Genomic DNA, 1,766 nt, shown 5'->3' with positions numbered 1-1,766 from the left:
AGAGAAAGAGAGGGGGGTGTATGGGACGGGGACGTACGAATCCCACGATATTGTCATGCTGGGCAAAATCGGGGGTTTTTTTCTTTTTCTTTTTCATATCTCTGCAGTAGTTGGTAGTGGTACCAAGTACAGATTACATATAATAGTATGCTGTATGACTCGTAGTAATAATACCCGACACTGACCTGTACATCTCTCATGGCTTCAACGTATCATTATTCTCTAATGAGAGAAGAGCGCCTGAGTGTTTGACTGACAATGCACTGCATGCACTACCGCTACCACTGCTACTGCTACTGCTACTACCACGACGACGGTGCAGTCACGTCAAGTATTGCAGAGTATTACAGGCTGTGTCACCATTCGGTACTTACTAGGTGACCCTATTACGTGACCCCCTATCTAGGTCAAGGCGCGTCTCGACACGGCTTCACGCATATAGCCAAGCAGGCCCCGAAGACAGAACGGAGGAACCAGGGTCAACGTGTACGACGTAATGGGCCAGGGGCAGACGAGTGGGTTCGTGGGAGTCTGTCGGATACAACTACCTGTGCAGCATTGACAGTCTACGGAGTAACACAATCATGTATCTCTTACCCTCTCTTCATAATCTCTACTACGAGTATTATGCACTATTTTCCCTGACTCTATTGGTACTAGGTAGGTACTCAAACGACGCGTTCCCAACCTCGTCCTCTCCAGCCCCCCCCCCCCYCCCCCTTTAAGTTGGTGGGCGACCCGTGCTGAGCTTGAGACGCGCTGTTTCTGCTAGGCACACACACACAAAAGAAAGAAAAGTCCCTGAGTGGCTCGTTGGCTGAACAGCGTACGTAGTACGAGCACTGCGGAGTCGTAGTATTATATGCAATAACATACGGATATGCAAGGCTTCCAATCATCACAAGTCGTCGCCACCCCATCCATCACAACAAGGGGCCAGAAGAGAGGTCACGTATGATAGATCCCATCTTTGGCATGATCCTCTACGTCCCTCTTACTGTTTCCTCGTCTCCTTCTCACGTTTTCCTACTTGTACGAGTAGTAGTAATATTATTGAGCATGTGATACCCATCGAGAACACGTCGTATTTTCACTCGGCACGCACGCACTCACTCTCAGAATATCATGGATCCGTACACCCGTAATGAACACCCAAACAGATTGCCCATGATGATGACGATGATTACCAGCCCGATTAACCGTCAGCCAAGTGAATGAAGAGATAAATGGGGGCAGATACTCGGTCCAGATTTTTTATTTTTTTTTCAATGCCCTTCTCCACCGCTGTATGGAGTACGGGTACTGGTATAACTGGTACAGGTAGGTATTAATATCAATACATGGAGAATCATCAATCCAGAAGGGCCCCCCTGTGAGTATTACCACTATATGTACGAGTAGCAGCATCGTGATACCCGTGACAGGTTGGACCGACGCGTCGGACACGATTTTAGCAAGGAATACACGGGTCCTCCTACCCTCCTCGGACGATTTCACCAGTACATGTATGGAGCGGTCACCACCCTCACGTAACGTACAGGTACTCGTATATGGACAGCAGTGGCCGTAATGATGGCGTGGATACAGGAAATGAACAAAAGCAGCCTCCCCCCTCCCCTCCCCCCTCCCCTCTCCCCCGGGGCCGGGGTGTGACAAAAACTCTCGCACGCGCTCTTCTCTGTTTTAGTCTTGTCCTCTCTGGGAAGCCAAGTTCAAGGGAGCGCCCGAGGCATTAGGTAGGTCCAGGGGTAGGGGAGAAGGGGGGG

Source organism: Geosmithia morbida (genome assembly GCF_012550715.1).
Source record: "Geosmithia morbida isolate 1262 chromosome Unknown scaffold_9, whole genome shotgun sequence".
Classification (NCBI taxonomy): Eukaryota; Fungi; Ascomycota; class Sordariomycetes; order Hypocreales; family Bionectriaceae; genus Geosmithia; species Geosmithia morbida.
The sequence above is the reverse complement of the archived record's forward strand: the minus strand, read 5'-3'. Positions refer to the sequence as shown.